This window comes from Etheostoma spectabile, unplaced genomic scaffold, assembly GCF_008692095.1.
Source record: "Etheostoma spectabile isolate EspeVRDwgs_2016 unplaced genomic scaffold, UIUC_Espe_1.0 scaffold272, whole genome shotgun sequence".
Lineage (NCBI taxonomy): Eukaryota > Metazoa > Chordata > Actinopteri > Perciformes > Percidae > Etheostoma > Etheostoma spectabile.
In genome coordinates, this window is record NW_022605576.1 from 62,440 (window position 1) to 73,583 (window position 11,144).

At 41.9% G+C, this 11,144-nt stretch overlaps 1 long non-coding RNA gene across 1 annotated transcript in view; it reads right to left on the reverse strand.

Annotated features, from left to right (window-relative positions):
- Positions 1-2,176: 2,176 nt before the first annotated feature.
- Positions 2,177-11,144, reverse strand: part of LOC116685860 (uncharacterized) — a 25,067-nt gene continuing 16,099 nt past the window's right edge. The window contains exon 4 of the long non-coding RNA XR_004331067.1: positions 2,177-2,388. This is a non-coding gene — a long non-coding RNA (uncharacterized LOC116685860). The remainder of the gene's footprint in view (positions 2,389-11,144) is intronic.

Sequence of the window (11,144 nt, forward strand, 5' to 3'; positions counted from 1 at the left end):
CTCTAAACAAAGATGACATGATGTATCAAGTCAGAAGGGCAGAGCCAATCAATAGCCAGTCTGGCCAATGAATCAGCAGGGCAGGCCACTGTGATGCTGCTCTCCATCACTGCGCTCACAGACCAGTGGAACTCCCTCATGGCTTCCTCACTATTAGAACCATCACTGGCCTTTAAGTGATCAATACTGTTGTTTGTCATTCCCACCTAAACAGTGTACCATGTTCACTTTCTGCATTCTGCAATCTTTAATGATATGACACATGCAAGTGATCATTTGAGACTCAGCTGGCACACAGCTGCTCCCAGACGCAGGGTCATTTAAAGCAGGTCAGATATTATCAAGACTTTTACTTCCCCTAGACTTAGAACATTAAGAGCTAGCAGGAGCTTAGCAAGCATAAGAAATAGAAAAGGATTGCTCAGATTTATGATAAATAGAAATTCAGAGTTTTATTCAGAATCAAAGAAGAAGAGCTGTGCATGGGAGCTGTTCATACATGGCGTAATAAGGAAAGAGTAAAGTGAATAGTAAAGTGATGGGAGAGGATAATAAACACTGCGTCATCTCATCTGTGTTCCTCAGAGTGTACTGTGTGTCTGAACTCCCTGGAGGCGTTTCTCAAAGTGGATGCAGAGTTCTCACACATTCCACCAAATGTTTACACGTCTGAATGCAGTCAGTACATTTGGCCTCATGGGCTTCATGCTACAGCATGCTGGGGGATGTTAGTTTCCTTCCACTATCTCTTCATTTTCTTCTCTGATAAAAGGAGAATATCTGCTGCTTCCCTCGGAGAAACGAATCCAACCAGCCAGCAGCTTCCTGTCAGTGGCTCACATCCTGAAATATTAAAAGCAACAGTGAAAAAGTCTCTGCTCCTCCAATCATCAACAGGCAGAAGCTCCTCAGGACACAACTAACCGATGCCTTTCTGTTGTCTGATATGCTACATGTTTAACGCTGGAAACCAAGAGACAAAAAAGGCAAGTGGTGAAAGATTTGGAATTATGTATTGTAATGTAAAGGTGTAATTATATGCGCATCATATAGGGGGCAGTCTATTGGAAAATAAAAAAGTAATGCCCGTAAAACAAATAAAGATTACACCTTTATTCAAATAGATGTCCAGTTTCAAATGTTTTTTCAAGGAAAGATATTGCTGCCTGCAAATGCTCACTAACACAAACAGTCAGAACACAGCACTGCCTCGGCTCCATTATATCAGATAACCAAGAGCACCACCGTCTATCCCTACCCTTAAAGGGATATTTCACCGTTGGGAAGATGAATATATCTTTATATTGGGTCACTTACGTAGTAGAAAAGTGAAATCCTTTTAGAAATTGGTGCCATCTAGGCCAAGAAAAGCCAGAAAATGTGTTTTTGGCACATGTTAATGAAAGACACAGAATCCCAGAATGCACTTTCTACGCTGCTGGAAGAGTCCACTCCCAAGCCACACCAGTGGGACAGTGAGGCATCAAACTCAAGTGCACCGTGGCTCCAGTGGTGTTACACATTTAAAATATACAAAAATATAAAAACGACATGTGAAACAGGCAAGCATTAGCGCTGGGAGTGATGTAAACACCGAGTATACACACAGCTGTGAATGTGGGTGGACTGTAGAATGGTCGGTATCTAACAGTCCCAAACTCCACCAGCGGGGAACAGTAGTTGGATAAAAGCCCCCCCCCATGTCTGCACCAGGCCGTGTCCGTGGTAACACAGCCCACCTGCACGAGTCTTACCCAACAGAGCAGCACCTGCTAGCAGGCCTGGCAGCGGGACAGTCTGGTAATAATAATAATAATAATAACTTTGACTTATATAGCGCCTTTCACAAACCCAAGGACGCTTAACAATCGGGGGGGGGGGTGGTACACTGTTGCTCAGCCATGTTTCCACTAAAACAAAGTGAAACAAAGCAAAGCACGTTGTGTGTTGACTATTCCGTCTGTAATCAAGTTTCCTGCATATTCTCCGATCTGTACCTATGTGTCACATTGGTACACATGTGCGGTAGTTTGACTGAACATAATTTTGTAAAACATTGCTGCTGAAAATAGATAGCTGTAGTTCCAAGATGGCGGACACGTGACTCTCTTGGGCTGGCTTCGCTTTGCTTTGGGTCCAACCCCCTATGGGCAGGTTGAAAACATGTGGACCTAGCTGGCTTGTAGTTCACTAGCTCTGGGCAAAAATGCCTCCAATGATGCAAAATCACGTTTTTTTGCATCATCAGATGTTTTTTCTTCCAGTCACGCAATACAAAGATCTCTCATCTCAGGTGGACGTGAGGGGGGGAAGCACGGTCATTCAAAAATACTACCGGGCTTCTACTGATGCAAAGCTTAATCCTAAAACGGTGAAGTATCCCTTTAACTAAGCACTGTGATATATACTGTATATAAATGATGCTGTATTTTCTAGCTGCAGATTATGAATAAAAAACACATTTTGCTGTTTGATTCAGTATAAACATTCCTTAAAACAATTCCTCATTATGATCATAAAAAAACATTATTTGAGCTGCATTATGTGTCTTTCAAAATGTGTTTGCTGTGAATGAGTAGGACATGCACATGATTGGGTTTGGGGTCAGGTGTTATAGTGTGTTACAGTGTGACCAGAGGTGGGTAGTAACGACTTACAGTTACTCTGTTACATTTACTCCGTTACATTTACTTGTAACGTTACTTGTTTACTTATTTACGAGTTACAGTTACTCCGTTACATTTTTTGAAAAAATTGTACTTCTAGGAGTAGTTTTAAATCACTATACTTTTACTTGTACTTGAGTAGATTAGTGAAGAAGAAACTGTACTCTTACTCCGCTACATCAGGCTACAATGAGCTCGTTCCTCGTTACTACGCTTCATTGTTTTTCCCCAGCGTACTCTCATTTTAATGTTTTTATTTGACAGAGAGAGCTTCCGCTGAAGGCTCTACCACGTGACTGTGCTAACCAATCACACGTCGTTGTCAGTCATGTGACCATACTCGTTTCAGCAGCGCGACAGGTTAGCTTTACGGTCGTAGCAAAGACGTCAGAAGCAAAACGTCGCCAGGCAACGCAACCAGGAGACTCCCCCCCCCCCCCCCCCCCCCCCGCCTCATAGTGAAAGCATGTTACCTTTTAGGAAAAGTAGAAAACACTACCTCATGCGGCGTCTTCGTGTCGACCAAAACAACGGACATGTGAGCGTTCAACAAGTCAACCTCTAACCTGAGGACGTAGCGGTGGTTGAGTTTCTGCTGTGGAGAGTGGATGTTTGTCTTTAGGTTACATAAAGTATGTTTTACACATGCAGTATCCTCCAAATTTGATGTGACAAGTCTCTCAAGTAGCTATTTTGTAATTAATAATTAATTTTAATTTATTTTATTGATTGGATGGACTATAATTTGCCTAAATATGATTATTTTGTATTTTGTCTGTCTGATTGATGCTTGTGTTAAGAAATAAATCAGACGTTACTCAACAGCTACTCACTACTCGAGTAGTTTTTTCATCAAGCACTTTTTTACTCTTACTCAAGTAATTATTTGGATGACTACTTTTACTTTTACTTGAGTCATATTATTCTAAAGTAACAGTACTTTTACTTGAGTACAATTTTTGGCTACTCTACCCACCTCTGAGTGTGACATAGCCATTCCATCGTCCTAGTTTCTGGTGGGCATGGGAAATATCTGGGGCTCACCATGAACTACAAACGTACACTTTTGTCTCCCATCCCAGAATGCTGTGTGAACTAGCCAGATCTTCCTCTGCAGCGCTGTGGAGGAAGGTCTGGAGATGTCCGACTAATGGATGAGTGGTTCCGATCACGGCAGATACAAATGTGTCCATGTGTATACACACAACCTTGAGTAAGAGATGCTACACACACAAACACACACACTCTCTCTCACACACACACACACACACACACACAGCTGGTTCATCACACAGCACGTTAATGTTCAGTTATGTCAAACCCTCTTCAACCCCGAGGCGGTATGACATCTGATTCAGTCTTACACAGAGCTGGTAATGACAGTATTGATCTAGCTTTTGTCTCGTTGTCTATTAGAGACACACCGGACCAGGTCTTCTAATGCATGGCTTGCTTTGTTGGCCTCACTGTCCCTCACCCCCTTTCTAACATTAGAAGACGTAAAATAAGAACACAAGAACATTAACATTTACTAAATAAAATGAACAATAAATAATTGATAATAAAACAATTTTCATTAAGGTGCCCTGCCACACAAAACCATTTTTACTTAATTAAAATGTGCATAAAGAAGCCAATAAAAGATGAAAAATCTCCAAAAGACATCAAACGGCAGATTAGATATTCGTATAATGTGTTACAAAAAGTTAGATTTTATTTCATCATTCACACTTTCAAAATAACAGAAAAAAAAATTGCGTCCTCAAAAGTTTGGGCATCCTGCAGAGTTAATTTGTACCCACCCCCCCCCCTTGGAAAGCTGAGACCTGACAGTGTCATGGATTTTAACCTGGGGTGCCCAAGCTAACGAGCCAGGTATGTGTGGTGGTGTGTGTGTGTGTGTTGTGTTTGTGTGTGTGTGTGTGTATGTGTGTGTTATGTGGTGAAAGTGAAGATGAACTGCTACCTCCTCTGTCAGCTCTAGTCACTGAAAAGAAATAAGAGGAGAAATCAGGCCAATCACAACAGCTGGTCAGTGTGACATCATGCTGCATGAGCTCATTACTAATCATGAGCTGGGTAAAGGACGCTGGTAGCCAGGCTCTCATTGGCCAGCTGTTAGCCAATCAGAGTAAAGCAGCTTAGCTCGTAGAACATTAATGAGATCTGGCCCAAATGGAGCTGAGTCTTCCTGTAGGCTTTCTATTCCACGCTAGAATGGCTTGATGCAAGGTAACCACGGTAACCCAGTTACAGTGTCCATGGTAGGCCTTCAGACATTACCACAAAGTCATGAGATATAGGGGGCAGGGCACCTTTAAAATAAACACAAAATGTAGTCCTCATAGCAGAGTATACAGCAGAAAACTGAAGTAAATTAATAACATAAAAGAATGAAATAAATAAAGAACGACATGGAAAAATGACTTATACCTCCCTGTTGATAGCCAGACATTCATCATTCAACCATGATGATGTAATGCTTCAGATTATCTTTAGTTTCCATATATTGAATCAGAGGCCTCGCTTAATCAATCCCAAAAAAATGAAACCAACATTTAACATTAATGAAGGTAGGATTTATTGCGGGGCTGCCATGTAATTAACTTCAGCAAGGCACACCTGATAAACTGGCAACGGAGTGTGCAGAGATGATTAGAATAACAGCCTTCAGCTTGGCTAACGGATAACTCAGGGCCTGTAGCAAGAAAGGAGGACAAAGATATCCAGGATAAGTTAAAAAGAGAAGCTTGACTTAGTGGGATCCGCTCATCACGGCTTAATCGGTTACACGTTTGCCAATCCAGGATGAGAAGGTGAAGCTATGTCCAGGCAGGTGGAGATGACCAGGCTGAACAGGTGGAGCTATGTCCAGCCAGGTGGAGATAACCAGGATGAACAGGTGGAGCTATGTCCAGCCAGGTGGAGATAACCAGGATGAACATGTGGAGCTATGTCCCGCCAGGTGGAGATACAGGATGAACAGGTGGAGCTATGTCCAGCCAGGTGGAGATAGCGGATGAACAGTGAGCTATGTCCAACAGGTGAGATAGACCAGGATGAACAGGTGAGCTATGTCCGCCAGGTGGAGATAACCAGGAGAACAGGTGGAGCTATTCCAGGCAGTGGAGATACCAGGATGAACAGGTGAGCTATGTCCAGCCAGGTGGAGATAACCAGGATGAACAGGTGAGCTATTCCAGCCAGGTGGAGATACCAGGATGAACAGGTGGAGCTATGTCCAGCCAGGTGGAGGATACCAGGATGAACAGGTGGAGCTATGTCCAGCCAGTGGAGATAACCAGGATGAACAGGTGAGCTATGTCCAGCCAGGTGGAGATAACCAGGATGAACAGGTGAAGCTACGTCCAGCCAGGTGTAGATAGCCAGGATGAGAAGGTGAAGAGACACACACAAACACACACACACACACACAAACAACTGACACATTCAACACCCACACACAACATACACACCTATACACACTTCAATGCTAAGCTTGCTGAAGGATGTGACTGTGTGAAAACTAAACCTGAGAGGAGTTGTAGTAGAAAGATATGATACATTATTGTTATTAACATGATTGTTTCAGTCTGTGTACTGTAGATGAATTTGATATTGTTCTGATATGATAGTCTGTTGGTTCATGCTCTGACCTCCCTTCACTAAGCCAGATCAAACAGATCCTGCTTGTTTGCAGTTTCTTGTACATTTGAGAGGGTGGGGGGGGGTTCTTGTGAATTTTGCTTTGTTTATGGATTTACCATTTTAATCTCACAAACACATACAACACACACACAGAGACAACAAACACAAATACATACAACACGGACAACACACACAGACCTATACAACATCCACACACACACACTTGTTTCAATGGTTTGAAATGACATTTGACGAGTTGATGTTGACATGTTGGTGTTTGTTACACCACGATTAGCTGTGTTTCGCCATTTATCTTAAGAATAAAATGCAGTGGAGCATTTAGAGATGTTTATTTTCCATCCAATTTAATTGAAACAATGTTTTATACCATATTTAAAAAAAAAAAAAAAAAGCTAATCAAATTAGAGGAAAATACAGCAAAAGACCACTAAGGTCTGTTTAAAAGAGACTTTCGGATTTCTAGTCTTTATTAGGGGGGGACCACTTAAGTTGTTTAAAAGAGACTTCGATATCCAGTATTAGGACTAAGGTCTGTTTTAAAAGGACTTCAGATCCCGTATTAGGGGCCACTAAGGTCTATATAAAAGAGATCAGATACAGTAGTAGGGACCACTAGAGTCTATATAAAAGAGATTCAGATCCCAGCTCTAGGGGACACACAGTCTGTATAAAAAGACTTCGATACAGTATTAGGGACCACCAGGTCTATATAAAGAGACTCCAGATATCGTGATTAGGGGACGACTAAGAGACTACCATACTAGTATTAGGGACCACTAAGTCTAAAAAAAGAGATCAGATACAGTATTAGACGACACTAAGTCTATATAAAAGAGACTTATACAGTATTAGGGACCACTAAGGTCTATTAGAAAAGAGATTCAGAACGTTAGATTAGGTGACACTAAGGTCTATATAAAAGCATCCAAAGAGCACCATGTCATGGGACCTTTAACCAACCCCTCAATAAGACTACTAAGTCCACCCTACAACAGGTGCTCAACGTCCTCCGTCTGTCCCTTCATCCCAACAGAGTGGATCAGACGTCAGGTCATTTACAGAGCTAGCTTTTAATATTAGTTTATTAATCTTTCTCCTATCAATGACATTAGTGCTTCTACCACACAGCTCAGACACCAGCCAGTGGGGGAGGGGGGAGGTGGTTCTGCTCTGTGCTCTATTGATTGAGAATTACTCAAAGTCCAAAACATCATTTTTATGATTCAACAGATAAAAAGGAGGACCTTTATAGATTGAGATCACCGGAAAACCGAACAATGAGCATAGAATGAAAGAGAATTTGCATTTATTGGAGATGGTTGTGTTCCTGTGTGCATGACAAATAGAATATGTGCCAGCTCAGTGGTGCAGTCGGCCCACCACACTCACAGCAAAGGAACCAGTCACACGGCATGCTCCCATTAATCTGCATTATCAAGTCTACAGAAGATGTCCACTACACAACAGCCGTGCACTTCCATCTTTACATGCCACATTACTAATAGGATTTGTCACAGATGGGAAAATATAATTGTCTTTTTTTCCCACTTTCTGGCACCATTAAGCTGCCAATGCTATTTTTTTGTGCGAGACACCCCACCTTCTGAGGTAACATTTTTATTACATGATAATTTAAGACATGGTTCGTTCATCTCAAGTGTCGCCGCTGGACATACAAATCAAAAAGAGGCCCGCTGATATTTTCATTCCTCATCTTCCAAAGCCCACACATTATCCTTTTTTATAATCTGTATTTTATTTGCATTTTTCGCCCCGGGGGTGAGGAGAGGAATCCGGCAGTAGCCATGAAAACCCACAGCTGCTGGCTTTTATGTGTCTTGCTTCACTGAGGACCTGGGAGATTTATCACTTCTTTATGTCACGGTGCCTTTTATGACTTACATTGATCACCAAGGTGTACAACCATTATCTCACCGAGTACATTATCGTCAAGACATCTCCCCCCCCCAACACACACGGCCCCAGGGCAAGGACAGAGAGACATGTGATTCACATCTTCTCCGTCTGCTGAAGAAAACAATCTGATAAGGGACAGCAGTCACATGTCATGTGGGGAGGAAATAATATCACCCTTCACCTTCCAGAATCCTCACGATGGACAGTTTTTAAGAAATGGAGCAGAAGAACCAGAGGTATTGTCTGTTTATTCCACACACTTTTCTTCCTTGTCTAAACCTGTTGCCTACATTCCGCTGGAGGTGGACCGGCTGTGAGTCACAGTGATAACTAATGCTCCGCGTACAATCTGGAAAACTCTTCCACATCGAATCAGTTGGTTTTATGATACGTTGTGTTTTAATCCACAGACCCTCCAAATCTCTCTTGGGTTTTATACAAGTCGATCGAGAGCAGAGGGTTCTTTTCCCCTCCTGAGGGGGCGGGACATAAATACACTTGGACTATTTACATGCAAAATGTGTCCTCAGTGATTGGTCGGATGCGTGGAGCTGAGAAAGCTCTCTGTTTTATTCTTCACAAAACTATTTCGTTCCTTTTTCATGTGAAAACCAAGTGCAACACTGCAAGTTATCCAGGAGAGATGGTCTGATGGTCTGTAGTTAAACAACACTGTGTCCCCCCCCTCTCTTTAAAGGCTAATTCCACCCCTCCTCCATATTGTCTACCTGGCCATTATTAGGGGATGTGATTGGGTGCTACCTTAAAGGGATGCTTTACTGATTTTCATCCTCACCTTCTATCTATCTGAATGAGGGATAAAGAGCCCTATCTGGCACCCCACCCAGCACAGCGCAAAGCCCGACGCAAGTCTCTTTGCTAGTTTAAGACAAATGCAACTGTTAATTTCCCGCTCTGCGTCCATTTCGTTTAAATGACACCTGTGCCCATCCTTGCATGTATGGGCGTGCTGGTCTTACGGGGAGGTGTGTTCAGATGCATTCTGGGTGTATTGTTACCTTGAGGCAGTGGAAAGTAAAGTTTAGTGGTCATAAGTCAATAAAGCAGCATTTCATTGTTATTTGAACAGTGCATTAGTAAAAGGCTCCTAGGCTCACAACACAGCGAGCACACACTATGCTTGTTACACACACAGGGACGCAAAGCAACACACAATCATGAATAGAACATAAAAAAATAACAATATTACAATATGAAATGTATTATGATATGATTCACTTCATGCACAAGCAGATCCGTTTCTTCTCTTCTTTCTGCTCAGAAAATCCTCCATCGTAATAGCAATGGTCGGAACGCGCCTGGCTGTTAAAGGGAAAGAGAAATGACACTCTGATTGGTTGATTGCATGTTACGCCCAGAATGATTAATGAAGACATTAAGGACAACTCTTTAGGACCATGAGCCCGGCGTACAGACTCTTCTTTCCTGATATCTAAAGTTTCTTTTATATAGACCTTAGTGGTCCCTAATACTGTATCTGAAGGGGACCACTCCAGGTCTATATAAAGAGACTTCAGATACAGTATTAGGGAACCACTAAGGTCTATATAAAGAGACTTTCGATACAGTATAGACCACTAAGGTCTATAAAGAGACTTCAGATACAGTATTAGGGACCCACTAAGGTCTATATAAAAGAGACTTCAGATACAGTATATAGGAACCACTAAGGTCTATAAAAGAGACTTCAGATACAGTATTAGGGACCACTAAGGTCTATATAAAGAGCTTCAGATCAGTATTAGGACCACTAGGTCTATATAAAGAGACTTCAGATACAGTATTAGGAACCACTAAGTGTCTATAAAAAGAGACCTTCAGATACAGTATAGGGGACCACTAAGGTCTATATAAAAGAGACTTCAGATACAGTATTATGGGACCACTAAGGCTATATAAAAGAGACTTCAGATACAGTATATTAGGGACCACTAAGGTCTATAAAGAGACCTTCGATACAGTATTAGGAACCACTAAGGTCTATATAAAAGAGACTTCAGATACAGTATAGGGCCACTAAGGTTCTATATAAAGAGACTCATCAGATACTTTAGGGCCCACGAAGGTCTATATAAGAGACTTCAATACAGTATTAGGGACCACTAAGGTCTATATAAAAGAGACTTCAGATACATATAGGCCCACTAGTTCTATATAAAGAGACTTCAGATCAGTTTAGGGACCACTAAGGTCTATATAAAAAAACTTCAGATACGTAGGGACCACTAAGGTCTATTAAAAGAAACTTTAGTATCAGAAAGAAAAGTCTGTACGCCGGGCTCTGGTCCTAAAGAGTTGTCCCTTAATGTCTTCTAATCATTCTGGGCGTAACATGCTCAACCAATCAGATTGTCATTCTCTTCCCTTTTAACAGCCAGGCGCGTTCCGACCATTGCTATTACGATGGAGGATTTCTGAGCGAGAAGAAAGAAGAAACGGATCTGCTTGTGCATGAAGTGAATCATTCATAATACCTTTCATATTGTATATTGTTATTTTTTTTATGTTCTATTCATGATTGTGTGTTGCTTGGCGTCCCTGTGTGTGAACAAAGCATAGTGGTGTGCTCGCTGTGTTGTGAGCCTAGGAGCCTTTTACTAATGCACTGTTCAAATAACAATGAAAGCTGCTTTATGACTTATGACCACTAAACTTTACTTTCCACTGCCTCAGTAACATACACCCAGAATGCATCTGAACACACCTCCCCGTAAGACCACACGCCCATACATGCAAGGATGGGCACAGGTGTCATTTAAACGAAATGGACGCAGGAGCGGTGAAATTAACAGTTGCATGTGTCTTAAACTACAAAGAGACTTGCGTCGTGGTTTTGCGCTGTGCATGGGTGGGGTGCCAGATAGGGCTCTT